Genomic DNA, 19,583 nt, shown 5'->3' with positions numbered 1-19,583 from the left:
TGCAGTATATAATCATGTTATTCAATCTGTCTATATGTATGGATTTGTTTTATATTTTATAAATTATGGGATTGAAGGTACTCTTTTTTCTATTTATGTATTGTGGTTGTCACAGTCGTTACCTCTGACTGTGACCTTCCGTCCTTGCTCGTTCGGCGCTCCTCGCTGAAGTTTCGTTCCTGTGTTATTTGTGGTTCTTTATGGGTTAACTCCCCTGTGTGCCTATTTGGAGTTAATCCTCTGTCTGCTCCATGGGTGTGGCTTCTCTGCTGCACCCATGGAACCTGTATATAAGGCTGAGGTTTCCTCAGTTCTGTGTCAGCTCTCCTGGTGTGTGTTGTCTTGTCCTCCTCCTGTTTGTACTCACTCTCCAATGCTGCTGACCCATGGGATCCATGTCTGTCTGTGCTCTGTGGGTTTCCTACTTTTTCATTCCCGTCCTCTTTGATGTCCTCTTTCCTGTGTTTCTGTTATCTGTTCTGCGAGTTATGTTTTAGTTACCTTGTGTGTATTCATGTCTCTGTTCAGCAAGTCCTTGTTGCACCTTTCTTTGCAGCAGAGTGCCATGCGCAAGGCCATGCAGTTTACTACTGGTGGAGCAAGTCCTTCTCTGCTCATTGTCACTCCTGTTTCCTTGCTATTTATTCCTGCTTATGTTATAAGTTGCCCTGTTTGTATTTGCCTGTCTGTTATGTATGCCTATGTGCCGTCGGTACCTTCTGGTACCTGTTGTCGATTTGTTCCTGCTGTCACTGTCTAGTTCACGCTCTGGAGTGGACCCTGGCAACTTCCTGCTGCAAAGTCTAACACTACCATCTGGGGCCCTAGTGAATACCAGGAGTTGCTTAGTCACGCCCCTCTGGAGTATTACTAGACAGTGGCGCAGTGGGGGTTTTCTCCCACTGTGCTGACGGTACATAGAGCTCATGTTTTGTCTGTGCTGCCTTCCCTGGTTTTTGTTTGTGCAATAAACTCTTGTGTGTCTGTACCTGATTTCCGTTTGTTTATTGCTTGACGACGCGGTGGTCTTTCCTGGGACCTCCAACTCGTGACAGTGGTCATATTCTTTCTCTTTCCAGGCACCCTCTCTTTAGCCATTGGATGTTATATATAAATTTACACACACAGTTGGGATGTTGCCCTTTGCGATTTGGCTTAGTATAACACTTTATTCATAATCTCCCTAGCAACATGTGATAACATGATTACATCGTACACGCGACCCGTACATGTGCTGTCTTCCATCTTCTGGACGTGCTCCGATATGCGTCACCACGCGCGCCGTACATGCGCAGTGGTGAGGTATGGACGTGCTGAAAGATGTGGGGGGCCATCATGACGGAGTCGCGCTGCTTTAGATGATTTTCAGGAGATTCCAGTAATTAAATAAGCCTTTCACTATATATACCCCTTTTTTGTGCCTTATTAATCACCTACTGACAAAGCCGTGGGTGGTGAAACATATGTTGAGGTGTTTGTGCTTGGGGAAGCATTCTAATTGCAGTGGATCATGTCTCTGGTTAGGTCTTTGTAGTTTCTTTTGTGGTTACCTCCATGTCTTGATAGGTTGCAATTGGAGATGTATGTTGTTATATATATTAGTGGACTTTTTGCCATTTGGGATTATTTGTTATACTAACATTACATGCCTTTATTAAGTGGTTAATGAGGGGGTACCTCACTATACCCTTGTTATGAGTGTTTGAAGTGGATGTTATATCTTGGAGCTACATTCACACCAGACTGTTTTCACATACATCCCTGCTGTTGGGTGATGCGCCCTCTGCAGATTTTCTGTATCCATTTTTCATCTTGTCTTTTTCTTCCCATTGATTAATTTATTTTGTGATCTGAATAAATAAAACATTTTATATATATTTTTATATGATATGGTCCTATAGTTTTCTTTGGTGCTGTGTAAAACCTGACAGACCTATTGCAAATCAAGATGTATCAGACTTCATTGAAAATAAGATCCATTTGGAAAGGATCATAGGTGTCCTTTGATCCGTGTTTTTAGACGGAAACAAAGTCCTGCATGCATTAGTTTTTTTCTCCCTGTCTAAAAAAACTGATCTTAGATGGAAATGGCTCAAACGGCTGACAGCTGATGCAACAGGATCCCTTTTCATCATTCAAAAAGATAATTCCTCAATGAATAGACGCAACAAGAAATGAGCTTTCAAACTGGCCACACTATTTAGATTAATGTTGCATATTTTTCCCAGATACCCAAAGATATGCAAATTAGCTTTCCTTCCAAAAGCAAAAGAAAGCATCTCTGATATCAGTAGATATAAGATGTGCTAACTCTCAGATATTTTTCCCGGAAGCCTAGAGGAACATAGCTTGGACTACAATACTCCTTACATGTACCCTGTGTTCTCCATAAGGAAAAATAGTAACTGCCAGGCTCCCCCTCCCCTAAGACTCCAACCAAGGCCTCTCAGGCAGCTAAACTAATTCTCTGTTCTAAGTTCTATTAAAAACAGCTGTTTGCAGCTATGAGACACTGTTTTCTTTTCCTTTTGGAAGAAAAAATTGTTTGCACCTTTTTTCCAGAGAAGCATTACACAGAAACATTTAGTTTTCTTTCCTTTTGGAAGCAGGACTGGTTTGCAGGTCTCTTCTCCAAAGGAGTGTTACATGTTGACTCCTCTCTCTCTATCTCTCTCTCAGTGATTTGCAAAAAAATAAATCTAAAAAATTAAGGACAAATTCTAAATCGGTAGAATCGATTTGCTCATCTTTAGAATATACCTTTAATGTTTATATATTCTGATAAATAGGCTTAAATAAAGGCACGGCTGAGAAATCTCTTGATGATAATACCTGTATAATACTTTTCATACTTTACAGGATGCTTGTTTTATGCATGTAGTGTTCATGCAACATATAAACATGTTCATGTATGTGCTTATCCTCTTAACTTGCAAATAACCCTGATTCTCAGAATAAAAAAATTACATGTCATGAAAAAAAGGACAAAATATGTGTATGTTTTCATTAGTTTCGAATGATTGAGCAAAAAACTTTTTTGTTTGTTGCAATTTTGTGAGCAATAGTAATTTTATTTTTTAAGGAGTCTATTACTACAATATAAGGAGGACATTGACAGAGACATTATATACTTCATCTCTGCTTCATTCAGATGTGCTTCATTTCTTGCTTTACTGGAGTAGACAAACAAAAAGAGTTCTCAGTTGCTGATATCTTGTAATAGCTAACTGAAGAGATGATAACAAACAGAAAGCTTTTGAGACTGCTTAGGTCTCTTCATCAGGGATGATATTACACAATATTAGAAGAGTCTCGTACTTATATACAAAAGGGACATAGGAATTGTGTGTTAAATGAGAAAAGTGATGAAAACATAGCTATCCATACGAGGGGAGGAGTAAACAGTTGTAACAGTAAATGCTTGGAGCAATTCATAGATAAGGAGTGTGAAAGTTTTATTTGTAATGATTAGAGATGATTAGAGATGAGCAAAGTTTTCAAAAATTTGATTCGGACGCTTCTCTGAATTTAAAAATAATGTTTTATTCGATCTGAAATAATTAGTGATGATGCACATTAAAAATCAGCTATTTCCTAGCTGCAGAGAGCCTATATATCAGTGTACAACACTGTGTATTGCAGAAACATGCATAGCTAGTCCGCTGTGTTAGTGAAACAATTACTGTATGACAGGCAGTTGACAGGCGTCACTGTTAGAATAATTTTACAGTTCACTTATTTGGTCAGTTACGGGGCCAAAACTGACAAAACCCAGCCTTACAGGTTTATGTTAGCATCAGGTATAAAGAACCATGCATTGGTCTAATATTGTACTATAAAAAGTGTGGCGGACACCGTCCACACTCACTAAACACACCTAGACCCGGCCATCATTCAGTGGTGTCTATCCATGACCTTCTTCAGAGGGGCTCTCGTCTGTGCATCCACTGGTCATGCAAGTATTGGCATTGATTGACATTGTGTATCTGATGCACTTGTAATATGGGCCCCTAAGAAGTGTAGGGTTTTATTGTTTCAACACATCTTGGCCTTATTATTATTGAATAATGGAAACCACGGTATCCCCCTGTATTCTGATCAATGTGATTACAGGCCTTACAGATGCTCTAAAGAAAGGATTCATTGTGTTTTTCATTTTTCCGTCCTTCCGACAAATCAGAAGAAGGGTAAAATAAATGGTGATGTCAACAAGGCCAAACAGGGACACTAGTGGCCCTGTCACAGAGTGGTGAGGGTGGCAACCGCATAAGGAGTCAACATAGTGGCCTAGTCACAGAATGGTGGGGGGGTGGAAACAGCATGAGGAGTCAACATAGTGGCCCAGTCATAGAGTGGTAAGGATGGCAACTGCATGAGAAGTCAACATAGTGGCCCAATCACAGAGTGATGAGGTGGCAACTGCATGAGGAGTTAACATAGTGGCTTAGTTACAGAGTGGTGAGGGTGGCGACCGCATGAGGAGTCAACACAGTGGCCCAGTAACAGAGTGGGGAGGTGGGGTGCAACAGCAGTGGCATTAACAGCTCAAGATGGTGGGTGGCAGTAGGAGAAGAAGGCTGCAAGGGCAGCAGGTGTGTGGCATCAGGCAGATGGCAGCATCAGAATAGTGGCTGAAGCAGGTGGTCAGAAGAAACAGGTCTTTTTTCACAATGTTTTGGTGTGGCACCCAGAATGATCTAGTCTGATGCATCAGGTACTGGTGTGTAGAAATACTGGCTGATCCATGCCTGATTCATCTTTACAAAGTTCAGTCTCTCAACATTTTGTGTGGAAATGTGAGTTCTCTTTGGAGTAACTATGCAGGGCAGGAAAGCTTGTCCAGGGGAAACTTAGCCAGTTGTGGCCACAAATCAAGTTTGGCTGCCCAGTAGTCCAGGGGGTCTTGAATCTGGGGTGGCAGGGTGCAGTCCAAGTATGCCACCAACTGCTGGTTCAAGTTCTGCTCCATGTCCTGTTTTTGCTGGGTGGTTTCTTCAGTAGGTGGGTGAAGAAAAGTGCTCATAAGAGACTCCAGCCTTAAGTTGCTGCTGATGGAGCTGATGCCCATCTCCAGCAGTAATGGCAGTGGAACATGAGCGCAGATGGACCCCCAGTCAGACGTTCGCGAGGATGGACAATGGCGCACATAGGCAGCAGCCAAATGACTATATAGGATGTCTCCATAGCAGTATAGTTTATCCTTTATCTCAGCAGGTGGTAAAAAAAGCCCCCTTTTTGGAGCAGTAGCGAGGGTCTAACATGGTGGAGAGCCAGTAGCCATACCTCTGCCGAATGGTAATAATAATACAGCTGTCACTGTACAAGTCACTCATCATGCATCTGGTCATTTGCGCAAGGGATTCATAGGGATACCTTGCTTCATCTTCATGACATACTGCCACGATGTGTCAGGTCATCTACCTTCCCTTCCTCATCACCCTCTAGCTTCTCCTGCTCCTCTCCTGTCACAGGTGCAAATAAACCACCCATTTCTGTATGCATTGCTTGTGCATGTCATCCTCCTCTTCTTTTTCCTCCTTAAGGAGGCTTGGTGCTCAGTTTCTTGTTATCACTCACAGGTAGATTGCTGCCCTATCCTGTTTTTTGGTACAGTAATCACATATATATGTTGGCTTAATTAAATTAAACAATTAAAAAAAAAATAGATTAATTCCAACCATGTGGAAATAGAATTCACGGAAACACACGATTGAGGCTTGATGCTCAATTTCACGTTTACACTCACAGGTAGATAGCTGCATTAACAATCTATTAATGAGTCTGGCTTCTCAACAAATCACCTGTATTATATAAATTCACCATTTATAGAACCTTCATAAAAAAATTAGAAAATGCATCAGATTGTTATACATTAATTATACATTAATTATTGACCCAGGTATAAATCATGCAGAGCTGACACATAAAAACAAAAAAATATAAAAATGTATAAAAATGCCCAAACAGTTTATTGTGGCAGTGTTTTTGGACGGTATATTTGTCTAATGGATGTTGTAGTCCATATATAGATTATAGCAGCAGCTTGACTGCAACTAACTCCATATACATATGTCCATGCATATGAGTTTTAATCTCTGTACTGACTGGTGCTCTTGCAACGTTTGTTTGGATATGGTTGGTGTGCGTGCGCTGTGTCACTGTACTATTTGATATGTGTTCACATTCAGCCAGAAGGATTTATTTTGTTATGACCACGTTGTTTTCTATGGGATTCCCCACCTTTCATGTCTCTCCCTGCTGTTCTGTTAATCGGGTTTGCGTGGTTTCCAGTCATTTTTTTTTATGCTTTACGGCTCCACTCTTCGCCGTCTCAGGACACCTAGTGCACTCCTCCGAAACTGCCCAAAGCACCGTATGTCAGTTTGGTAATGTTCCAATTGTTTAAAAAGTAGGTTTCCGTCCACACTATCTTTCTGTCGGCATTCACCATTCACCAGACGCGTTTCAAAACAATCTTGTTTTTTTCTCAGTGGTATATAATCAAATGAATATAAACCTGTGACTCCATATTTGATCCTTTTAAATCATTTTAAACAAAGTAAAATCAAATATCTGGCCTGGATCACTTGGATAGGTATATCATTCACATGATGCGTTATTGAATCAGCAGTTAACCGTGTTGTATCTTGCATTAATGCTATGTGATAAGAGCAACATGCGAAATTATTCATCTCTTATATATATAAAAATGAGTTTCTGTCTCTTTGTCTGTTCTTTTTGCACGACCAAACAACTTCATCAAATTTGGCACACAGGTACATCAGGTGTCCGGGAAGGTTTTAGACCGGGTCTTAGCTCTCTAGGATGTACCGTTCCTGAGATATTCCCAAAAAATTACCCACATTAGCCAATACAAGCCTGCAAGTCTTTCTTTTCAAATCCCAACTGCCATAAACACAGTTTAACTCCAGGTTTCCATAACAACCCAGCCCTTTTTCTTTACTGCTTAAAGGGGCGGGCACAGTGGAGGTCACTGTTATTAAAGGGGAGGGCACTGTGGAGGTCACTGTTATTAAATGGGTGGGCACTGTGGAGGTCACTGTTATTAAAGGGGCAGGCGCTATGAAGGTCAATGGGGTGGCCACTGTTAAAGGGGCGATCACTGTGAAAGTCACTGTTAAAGTTGCGGTCACTGTTAAAGGGGCGGTCACTGTGAAAGTCACAGTTAAAGGGGCGGTCACTGTGAAAGTCACTGTTAAAGGGGTGGTCACTGTGAAAGTCACTGTTAAAGGGGTGGTCACTGTAAAAGTCACTGTTAAAGGGGCGGTCACTATGAAAGTCACTGTTAAAGGGACGGTCACTTTGAAAGTCATTGTTAACCGCCTCCGGACCGCCTAACGCAGGATCGCATTCCTGAGGCGGCAGTCTCAGGCAGAGTCACGCATATACGCGTCATCTCGCGAGACGCAAGATTTCCTGTGAACGCGCACACACAGGCGCGCATGTTCACAGGAACTGCAGGTAAGAGAGTGGATCTACAGCCTGCCAGCGGCGATCGTTCGCTGGCAGGCTGTAGATGCGATTTTTTTAACCCCTAACAGGTATATTAGACGCTGTTTTGATAACAGCGTCTAATATACCTGCTACCTGGTCCTCTGGTGGTCCCTCTTGCTTGGATCGACCACCAGAGGACACAGGCAGCTCTTTAATAAGTAGCACCAAGCACCACACTACACTACACCCCCCCTGTCACTTATTAACCCCTGATCACCCCATATAGACATCCTGATCACCCCCTGTCATTGATCACCCCCCTGTCATTGATCACCTCCCTGTAAGGCTCCATTCAGACGTCTGTATGTGTTTTATGGATCCACGGATCCATGGATCGGATCCGCAAAAATACACATACGGACGTCTGAATGAAGCCTTACAGGGGGGTGATCAATGACAGGGTGGAGATCACCCCATATAGACTCTCTGATCACCCCCCTATGATTGATCACCCCCCTGTAAGGCTCCATTCAGACGTCCGTATGTGTTTTGCGGATCCGATCCATGGATCCGTGGATCCGCAAAACACATACGGACCTCTGAATGGAGCCTTACAGGGGGGTGATCAATGACAGGGGGGTGATCACCCCATATAGGCTCCCTGATCACCCCCCTGTCATTGATCACCCCCCTGTAAGGCTCCATTCAGATGTCCGTATGTGTTTTGCGGATCCGCAGATCCATGGATCCGCAAAACACGGACACCGCGGATCCGCAAAACACATACGGACGTCCGAATGGAGCCTTACAGGGGGGTGATCAATGACAGGGTGGTGATCACCCCATATAGACTCCCTGATCACCCTCCTGTCATTGATCACCCCCCTGTAAGGCTCCATTCAGACATTTTTTGGGCACAAGTTAGTGGAAATGGATTTTTTTTGTTTTGGTTTTTTTGTTTTTTCTTACAAAGTCTCATATTCCACTAACTTGTGACAAAAAATAAAATCTCACATGAACTCACCATACCCCTCACGGAATCCAAATGCGTAAATTTTTTTAGACATTTATATTCCAGACTTCTTCTCACGCTTTAGGGCCCCTAAAATGCCAGGGCAGTATAAATACCCCACATGTGACCCCATTTCGGAAAGAAGACACCCCAAGGTATTCGCTGAGGGGCATATTGAGTCCATGAAAGATTGAACTTTTTGTCCCAAGTTAGGGGAAAGAGAGACTTTGTGAGAAAAAAAAAATCAATTTCCGCTAACTTGTGCCAAAAAAAAAAAATTTCTATGAACTCGCCATGCCCCTCATTGAATACCTTGGGGTGTCTTCTTTCCAAAATGGGGTCACATGTGGGGTATTTATACTGCCCTGGCATTTTAGGGGACCTAAAGCGTGAGAAGAAGTCTGGGATCCAAATGTCTAAAAATGCCCTCCTAAAAGGAATTTGGGCCCCTTTGCGCATCTGGGCTGCAAAAAAGTGTCACACATGTGGTATCGCCGTACTCAGGAGAAGTTGGGCAATGTGTTTTGGGGTGTAATTTTACATATACCCATGCTGGGTGAGATAAATATCTCGGTCAAATGCCAACTTTGTATAAAAAAATGGGAAAAGTTGTCTTTTGCCAAGATATTTCTCTCACCCAGCATGGGTATATGTAAAAAGACACCCCAAAACACATTGCCCAACTTCTCCTGAGTACGGCGATACCACATGTGTGACACTTTTTTGCAGCCTAGGTGGGCAAAGGGGCCCACATTCCAAAGAGCACCTTTCCTATTTCACAGGGCATTTTTTACACATTTTGATTTCAAACTACTTCTCACGCATTAGGGCCCCTAAAATTCCAGGTCAGTATAACTACCCCACAAGTGATCCCATTTTGGAAAGAAGACACCCCAAGGTATTTCGTGATGGGCCTAGTGAGTTCATGGAAGTTTTTATTTTTTGTCACAAGTTAGTGGAATATGAGACTTTGTAAGGAAAAAAAATCAAAAGAAAAATCATCATATTCCGCTAGCTTGTGACAAAAAATAAAAAGTTCTATGAACTCACTATGCCCATCAGCGAATACCTTACGGTGTCTACTTTCCGAAATGGGGTCATTTGTGGGGTGTTTTTTTTGTCTGGGCATTGTAGAACCTCAGGAAACATGACAGGTGCTCAGAAAGTCAGAGCTGCTTCAAAAAGCGGAAATTCACATTTTTGTACCATAGTTTTTAAACGCTATAACTTTTACCCAAACCATTATTTTTTTTACCAAAGACATGTAGAACAATAAATTTTGAGAAAAATTTATATAGAAATGTAGTTTTTTTTAAAAAAAATTACAACTGAAAGTGAAAAATTTCGATTAATAACAAAAAAAAGTAAAAATGTCAGCAGCAATGAAATACCACCAAATGAAAGCTCTATTAGTGAGAAGAAAAGGAGGTAAAATTCATTTGGGTGGTAAGTTGCATGACCGAGCAATAAACCGTGAAAGTAGTGTAGTGCAGAATTGTAAAAAGTGGTCTGGTCATTAAGGGTGTTTAAGCTAGGGGAGCTGAGGTGGTTAAAGGGGCCGGCCACTATGAAGGTCACTGTTAAAGGGGTGGTCAATGCTAAAGGTGCATTCACCGTTTAAGGGGCAGGCACTGTGGCGGTCACTGTTAAAGGGGCAGGCACTTTTAAGAGGGTGGGCACTGTGAATGACATTGTTAAAGGGGCAGGCACTGTGGAGGTCAATGTTAAAGGGGCGGGCACTGTGGAGGCCATTGTTAAAGGGGCGGGTACTGTAGAGGTCACTGTTATGGGGGGAAACTGTCAAAATATTTTTACAACACACGGAAACATAAAATGAAATAGATTAAATATACCCGTGCGAAGCTGGGTCCTTCTGCTAGTATATATATATCGCCATGTGAGACTCATTCCAATGTAGGTTATTGGTATATGTTACATGTCGCTAATTGTTTTTAGTGGTCTTTCTTTAAATGGCCCATATTTTTATGTGGATGATATCTACACATTTGTGTTTATGGTTCCATATTGACCTAATCTACACATATTAATTTACATATATAAAATTACCAGCAGCTTATTTAGCATCAAATATGTATATTACTATCCTGATTGTAACAGTAAATGGTTAATATAACCAAAAGGATGTTGATATATGTATATAATAATAATGCACTACATGTACAATGATTGATACATTTTGTGCAGTGCTTTTCATCATGATCCTGTTCACACTCTGCGTTTATTCCATTCAGAAAACAATCAGATTCCAATCATGGTTGTAGCGACAAATTTGGCCATGGAAGCATATGGCAGTCTATTTGAACTCTAATGTACTTCTTTACAGGGCTGAATGAGGAAAAAAAGAAAAAAAAAAAAAAAAAAAAAAAAATGGAAAAAATTATAGAAAAAAAAATAATAATTAAATAATGAGGGAAAAATAGAATTGTATGCCTTAATACTATATTCTACTTATTGTATTAAGCTTTTAATTTTTTTATTTTTTTTCTTTAATTTTTTCTATTGTTTTATTTTTTTCCTTTTTTCCCCCCTTTTTTTCCTCATTCAGCTCTGTAAAAAGCTACATTAGTGTTAAAATAGACTGCTGTATGCTTCCATGGCCAAATTTGTCACTACAACAATGATTGGATTCTGATTGTTTTCTGAATGGAATAAACGCAGAGTGTGAACAGGATCATGATGAAAAGCACTGCACAAAATGTATCAATCATTGTACATGTAGTGCATTATTATTATATACATATATCAACACCCTTTTGGTTATATTAACCATTTACTGTTAAAATCAGGATAGTAATATACCAGTACATATTTGATGCTAAATACGCTGCCAGTAATTTGATAAATGTAAATTAATATATGTAGATTAGGTCAATATGGAACCATAAACACTAATGTGTAGATATCATCCACATAAAAATATGGGCCATTTATAGAAAAAACACAAAAAACTATTAGCGACATGTAACATATACCAATAACCTACATTGGAATGAGTCTCAAATATAGATACATACATAGATACATACATATATGTATATATATATATATATATATATATATATATATACAGTCAGGTCTATAAATATTGGGACATCTACACAATTCTAACATTTGTGGCTCCATACACCACCATAATGGATTTGAAATGAAACGAACAAGATGTGCTTTAACTGCAGACTGTCAGCTTTATTTTGAGGGTATTTACATCCAAATCAGGTAAACGATGTAGGAATTACAACAGTTTGCATATGTGCCTCCCACTTGTTAAGGGACCAAAAGTAATTGGACAGAATAATAATCGTAAATCAAACTTTCACTTTTTAATAATTGGTTGCAAATCCTTTGCAGTAAATTACAGCCTAAAGTCTGGAATGCATAGACATCACCAGACGCTGGGTTTTATCCCTGGTGAAGCTCTACCAGGCCTCTACTGCAACTGTCTTCAGTTCCTGCTCGTTCTTGGAGCATTTTTCCTTCAGTTTTTTCTTCAGCAAGTGAAATGCATGCTCAATCAGATTCAGGTCAGGTGATTGACTTGGCCATTGCATAACATTCCACTTCTTTCCCTTAAAAAAATCTTTGGTTGTTTTTGCAGTATGCTTTGGCTCATTGTCCATCTGCATTCCTTCTTTTTAAGAATGTTCCAAACAGTTGTTTTAGCCATGCCTAATGTTTTTGCTATCTCTCTGATGGGTTTGTTGTGTTTTTTCAGCCTAATGATGGCTTGCTTCACTGATAGTGGCAGGTCTTGGGATCTCATCTTGAGAGTTGACAGCAACAGATTCCAAATGCAAATAGCACACTTGAAATAAACTATGGATCTTTTATCTGCTCATTGTAATTGGGATAATGAGGGAATAAAACACACCTGGCCATGGAACAGCTGAGAAGCCAATTGTCCCATTACTTTTGGTCCCTTAACAAGTGGGAGGCACATGTGCAAACTGTTGTAATTCCTACACCGTTCACCTGATTTGGATGCAAATGACCTCAAATTAAATCTGACAGTCTGCAGTTAAAGCACACCTTGTTCGTTTCAATTCAAATCCATTGTGGTGGTGTATAGAGCCAAAAATTTTAGCATTGTGTCAATGTCCCAATATTTGTGGACCTCACTATATATATATATATATATATATATATATATATATTTATATATGCCAAGAAAAGGGGGTTAGTCAGCACTTCCCAATGTGCAGGTGCATGCCGCCATGGCAAAAACCTAGAGAAAATAAAGACAATGCAACAGCACCCTACAAATCAGATAAAGTACAATAATGCCATAGTCACAAAAAATATTATAGTGCTAATGTTACGCTTATTTATAAAGTGAGATGCTTGGCAAATGCATTTTGTACAAAACCATCTGTGCCCGTCTGCCGTACGTCAAGGCAATCTCTGTAAGACAGGTCCTAACACTAAATACTATCTGTTATGCGCCATAATGGGCGCCATAAAGTTCAGGAAGTGTTGTATATATATATATATATAAAAAAAGAAAGTCCAACGGGAGCACCAACCTGACAAGTGGGTGCAATGTCCAAAAGGGGGGCAACGGCAATCCCCAATAGTATAATCGAATAGAAAGCAGGACTGCACTCCAATATGTGATGAAAAAATCAAAGCAGTTTATTCACCCATGTTAGGCAAAGTTTGCGACGTTTCAGCTCTTGCGAGCCTTTCTCAAGCTTGAGAAAGGCTCGCAAGAGCTGAAACGTCGCAAACTTTGCCTAACATGGGTGAATAAACTGCTTTGATTTTTTCATCACATATTGGAGTGCAGTCCTGCTTTCTATTCGATTATATATATATATATATATATATATAAAGAAAGAAAAATGGCGGCACTGGCACAAAGAGAAAATGCGGGTGCACGTCTCAAGGGGATTAGACTTACAGCCCCAATTAATGGATCCAGAAAAAAGAGCGGCACTCCGGTAGATAAAAGCAAAGTGAACCCTTTATTCACACAGGTGGTGCAATGTTTCGGCTCCAAGCATGAGCCTTCTTCAAGCAAAGATACAACTCAAATGGTGACAAATATATAGGGGAATCAATCAACATACAAAGCATGTGATCACAGACCACCCAGTGGGTGTGTTACAAGTCATGTCAAATAAATGGTAAATAAATACAGTGTGTAGTAATACAAAAAGTGAATCATCGGTTAAGAAGCATGACCATGCATGCTATATACATCAAGATTTATGGTGCAAATATGTGCATTAAATACAGTAAATAGAATCAAGAAATATGTCCATACAAGTCATGCATAGACGTACATAATGCAGGGGTAGGAGCAAAGCGGTGGGGCCGCACACATACCGAACCAGCAGGGAGACTCATTCAATATCGCCATGTCGGCGTTGTGGACATCCTATTGCGCAGGCGTGGTCAGGCACCAATAGCGGGTATAGGGCATACAGGAAGCGCGACGCATCATCTCAGCAGGCTGGCAGCCATACGTCATATAGACGTCATTCCTAGTCGGCCGGGATGTTGCGCATGCTCAATGAAGAGCATAACCGAAAAGCGCCATCTTGGTAACTGGAAACTGCCCGAAAATCATAACCCTGTGTATCGCATCAAACCTGGACCAAATTAGGGCATCAGAGGCCTGAAAAGGTCACAAAGCTCCCAAATAAACGGGTGCCTACATGTCCAACCCAGGAAAAGATCCACCACAACTGCGGGATCCGCAGTATCTGCAGGGGTCTCACCAAAGGTATCAAGCCATCATTACAGCCCAGGAGGGATCTCCTCATATAGGTACTCAGATGCCACAGGGTGGTAAAATACAATAGATGTTTAGACCAACAGGGGCTGTCATGTCGCAAATACCCGTCCCGCGGTGCCTGCCAAAACTGGCAAAAACATAAATCAAAGATGTCATTAAAAAAACAACAAAAATACAAAATACAGTCGAGTGGTCCCCTCCTGAGGTATACTGCACGCACACCATCCGTATGATCCATCCCCCACAGTGCAAAGTGTAGGTGATCTAAAACGAAAAGAAAAGAAAATGTTAGAGCGAGAATAAATAGAGTTGTATAACTCATCAAGTATGTACACTGGTGGCAGAACGACATCCCGCTAGACAAACGGGGGCAAACCAACCCTCATAGAACATCCCCAAAATTATAATCGACATTCAAACCCTTAGGTTTCAAGCTGTCCAACTTGTGGATCCAGCTGAGCTCTCTACGCTTTAGTGTCCTGTACCTGTCACCACCCCGCCTAGGCTGGGGTATGTGATCAAGGATCCAGCACCTCAAGTCACCTTCTCTATGCTTGGCCTCAGTAAAGTGCTTGGATACCGGCAGATCCAACCGTTTTTTCCGGATACTGAGGCGGTGATTATTGAGGCGAGTCTTCAATTCAGTTGTCATCTCACCCACATAGAGCAAATTACATGGGCAAGACAAGTTGAGTTGTATCTTTGCTTGAAGAAGGCTCATGCTTGGAGCCGAAACGTTGCACCACCTGTGTGAATAAAGGGTTCACTTTGCTTTTATCTACCGGAGTGCCACTCTTTTTTCTGGATCTATATATATATATATATATATATATAAATAATTTTGCATGTTGCTCTTATCACATAGCATTAATGCAAGATACAACACGGATAACTGCTGATTCAATAACGCATCATGTGAATGATATACCTATCCAAGTGATCCAGGCCGGATATTTGATTTTACTTTGTTTAAAATGATTTAAAAAGATCCAATATGGAGTCCCAGGTTTATATTCATTTGATTACTGGTATATACCACTGAGGAAGAAGCAAGATTGTTTCGAAACGCGTCTGGTGAATGGTGAATGCTGAATGCCGACAGAAAGATAGTGTGAACGGAAACCTACTTGTTAAACAATTGGAACATTACCAAACTGACATACGGTTCTTTGGGCGGTTTCAGAGGAGTGCACTAAGTGTCCTGAGACGGCTAAGAGTGGAGCTGTAAAGACGATCACAAGCCGACTGGAAACCAAGCAAACCCGATTAACAGAACAGCATTGAGAGACACGAAAGGTGGGGAATCCCACAGAAAACAGCATGGTCGTGAGTAACAAAATAAATCCATCCGGTAGAATGTTAACACATATTAAATAGCACAGTGACACAGCACACGCACACCAACCATATCCAAACCAACGCCGCAAGAGCGCCAGTCAGTAAAGAGATTAAAACCCATATGCACAGACATATGTATATGGAGTTAGTTGCAGCCAAGCTGCTGCTATAATCTATATATGGACAACAACATCAATTAGACAAATATACCGTCCAAAAACACTGCCACAAAAAACTGTTTGGCCATTTTTATATTTTTTTGTTTTTATGCGTGAGCTCCGCATGATTTATACCTGGATCAATAATTAATGTATAATTAATTTATAACAATCTTATACATTTTAATTTTTTTTAATGAAGGTTATATAAATGGTGAATTAATAAAATACAGGTGATTTGTTGAGAAGCCAGTCTCATTAAGAGATTGTTTGTGTCTTTTGGTGCTGTGGGGTGGACGGCGGACTGTACTCCACAGTAGCGGGTGAGCTCCTTCAGATTGTGAATATTTAGATAGCTTTATTAACTAGTGGATTGCTGCAGTAATCATGTATTATGCTGGTTAATTAATTTGAACAATAAAAAAATAATTTTTTTTCTAACTGTGTGAAAATGAAATTCACGGAATTAGACAATTTGACAGTAAATTTCCGTTAACACTCACAGGTAGATTGCTGCCCTACCCTGTGTATTGCTGTAGTAATCACTTATATACACTCACCTAAAGAATTATTAGGAACACCTGTTCTATTTCTCATTAATGCAATTATCTAGTCAACCAATCACATGGCAGTTGATTCAATGCATTTAGGGATGTGGTCCTGGTCAAGACAATCTCCTGAACTCCAAACTGAATGTCAGAATGGGAAAGAAAGGTGATTTAAGCAATTTTTGGTTGTTGGTGCCAGACGGGCCGGTCTGAGTATTTCACAATCTGCTCAGTTACTGGGATTTTCACGCACAACCATTTCTAGGGTTTACAAAGAATGGTGTGAAAAGGGAAAAACATCCAGTATGCGGCAGTCCTGTGGGCAAAAATGCCTTGTGGATGCTAGAGGTCACAGGAGAATGGGCCGATTGATTCAAGCTGATAGAAGAGCAACCTTGACTGAAATAACCACTCGTTACAACCGAGGTATGCAGCAAAGCATTTCTGAAGCCACAACACGCACGACCTTGAGGCGGATGGGCTACAACAGCAGAAGACCCCACCGGGTACCACTCATCTCCACTACAAATAGGAAAAAGAGGCTACAATTTGCACAAGCTCACCAAAATTGGACTGTTGAAGACTGGAAAAATGTTGCCTGGTCTGATGAGTCTCGATTTCTGTTGAGACATTCAAATGGTAGAGTCCGAATTTGGCGTAAACAGAATGAGAACATGTATCCATCCTCTGATGGCTACTTCCAGCAGGATAATGCACCATGTCACAAAGCTCGAATAATTTCAAAATGGTTTCTTGAACATGACAATGAGTTCACTGTACTAAAATGGCCCCCACAGTCACCAGATCTCAACCCAATAGAGCATATTTGGGATGTGGTGGAACGGGAGCTTCGTGCCCTGGATGTGCATCCCTCTAATATCCATCAACTGCAAGATGCTATCCTATCAATATGGGCCAACATTTCTAAAGAATGCTATCAGCACCTTGTTGAATCAATGCCACATAGAATTAAGGCAGTTCTGAAGGCAAAAGGGGGTCTAACACCGTATTAGTATGGTGTTCCTAATAATTCTTTAGGTGAGTGTATGCTGGTTTAATACAATTTAACAAGTCCCAAAAAATATATAATTTCGACCTTGTGTAAAATTAATATATGGAAACAGACGATTGAGGCCTGACCCTTTATATTGCATTAACACTTAAAGGTAAATTATTACCCTAGTGTGTATTGGTGTACTGATCACTAGTGATGAGTAAAGGCTGGAAAAATTTGATTCGATTGATTTGCCAACTTCGACAAGAAATTCGATTTGTTACAAATTAATTTGTCACGAATCGTTATAAATCAGGGAATGTATGAAGTGGGCTGCTGCATTGAGCCTGCTCCATATGGGGTGGATGCCAGCTGTATCTTATAGCCGACACCTAGCAACAATTTTCATGTAATAATATATCAATTTAAAAAACATATTCGGTATCGTTCAAAAATGTCTGAACTATTAAAATTATCAAGTGTGCTGATAGCCGTAATGGAAAAAAAAATGGAAAACCCGAATCACCATTTTTTCATCAATTTATCCTCCCCCCAAAAAAATTGAATAACAATAATTTAAAAGTTATATATGCCACACAAATGGTACCAATAAAATAAAAATTTAATACTGCAAAAAACAAGCCCTTATACAGCTCTGTAGAACGAAATATAAAAAAGTTATGGCTGTCAGAAAATGGTGATGGAAAGAAAATTTGGATAAAAAAAAATGTTTTTTTTTTTTTTTACAGAAGTAGATTTAAAAAAATCTAGTTTGGTATTAATTTTTAGGCATGTAAAATATTCTCTGTAAACAATACAAACAATGAAGAACTTTCAAAAACAGACTGAGAAAAATATAAAAATGTACATATTAAAATTGTAAATGGATCTGTTCTGTGAAATGGAAAACTAATCGAAGAATAGAATTATTTTTTAACACCGTAGACATAATTTCCTTTTAAAAAAATAATGATTTGCATATTCCAAGAGTAAAATCGAAAACTATACAAATATATACTGAGCCTGAAAACTAGTAGCTGCCATATAATATGTTGGCCACACAGGGGCTGTTGCTGGTATAGGGGTTGGCTGATTAAGTCCGTGGCACAATATGCCAATTTTGCTGCCTTTACAGGCTAATTAAGTTATAGTTATCTATATAGGTTATTTAGTTTATCAATGCTATCGAGTGGCAGCTTTACCTAGGTTATGTAAATCACTCAGGCAGGAAGTAGCCCTTGGTTTAGGAAGTGTCTTCAGCCATTTTAGATTGCTATTCTCGATGGATGCAGCCTGTCTGCTTCTCTCCCAAGGGGTTTGAGACATCATCACCTGTAAGTGACTTTCTGTGGTGTTATCTGTTATTTATGCTATACTAGTTTATTCTATGTATACTGATATGCTGTTATTGTATTTCAGTTTCACAGAATAAAATAAAGTTGATTCCTTTGTTAGACAACACAAGCAGTGGGCTTCTGTTTACTGGAGTCTCGGACAAGTGTTTAGCTGTCCGTTTAGAACCACACATAGTCAGTGTTTGTTAGCGGAACAGTGAAAAGGTGTAGCGCAACAAGCCTGGAGATAGGAGTCACTGCACAGACAGAGTGAGTCTAAGATCAGGAAGACAGCATAAGGCTAAAGATCAGCTACCCGGGACACATCAAGGCAGGGAGAGCATGCCAAGTGTCCAGCAAGACGATACACGCTCACACCCGTCTAGAACATCAAGGCCAAGTCAGATTCATCAGCAAGTACCCTTTTAATCAGGGCTCGCGCCAAAGCAGAGGCAGCTCGAGTTCAGCTAGAATTTGCTGTGAAAGAGGCCGCCATTATATAAAAAAAATCAGAACAGGAAGCAAGTTTGCATATTCTTCAGCGTCAGTGTGCAGCCGTGCTGCAGCAGCAGAGGCCGCAGCTTAAGCTGATATTGAGGGGTCTGAAAGTGGGCCTATCTAGAAAGGCCCAGATGTGCCTGAGAAACCCCTTTCTCTAGTAGAACGCACAAGGGAGTATGTCCAAGAACTTTTAAGCAGCAATGCAACAAAACAGTTCCCTAATCCATAGTCAGCTGAATTTAAATCAAAACCAGCAGAATCCCTGAGTGTACGAAAGCAAACCCATGAGGTCAGCAGTACCAGAGCGATTAAAGATGAATCCTCACTACAGCAATCCAAACACCAGAGTACACAAGATGTCACTAAATATGTTATCTGTAAAGAAATGGTTGATTCAGGCTTTCTTAAGTTTGATGACTGCCCCGAGAATTACTGGGCATTGAAGTCTTCTTTTCTGAATGCAATCAAAGACTTAGACTTATCAG

This window comes from Bufo bufo, chromosome 5 (assembly GCF_905171765.1).
Source record: "Bufo bufo chromosome 5, aBufBuf1.1, whole genome shotgun sequence".
NCBI classification, from domain to species: Eukaryota; Metazoa; Chordata; class Amphibia; order Anura; family Bufonidae; genus Bufo; species Bufo bufo.
Note: the sequence above shows the minus strand (reverse complement) of the source record.